This window comes from Pseudopodoces humilis, chromosome 8 (assembly GCF_049639895.1).
Source record: "Pseudopodoces humilis isolate 2021_Gansu_Grassland_sample_001 chromosome 8, ASM4963989v1, whole genome shotgun sequence".
Lineage (NCBI taxonomy): Eukaryota > Metazoa > Chordata > Aves > Passeriformes > Paridae > Pseudopodoces > Pseudopodoces humilis.
This window is the reverse complement of record NC_142207.1, coordinates 8792246-8792500: the sequence shown is the minus strand read 5'-3', so window position 1 is coordinate 8792500 and position 255 is coordinate 8792246.

Sequence of the window (255 nt, the reverse complement as noted above, 5' to 3'; positions counted from 1 at the left end):
GTGGGTTGTGCAGCGCAGCTCTCGCTGCAGAGCTGTCGCTCAGAGGGAGCCTGGAGCGGCTCTGTGTACGGGCTGTGACGTGTGCCCGGTGCTGCTGCCAGCCTGCAGACACGTCACGCTCTCCTGAGCACCCATACACGGGTTTTGCTTGCTTAAAACAGTGTTTGAGTCCAGGAGAGGTTCTCCAGTGCTGTCTCCACAGCAGGATTCTGTCTTTCTGTGGCATCTTGTAACCACTGCTGGTGGATTGTGTTT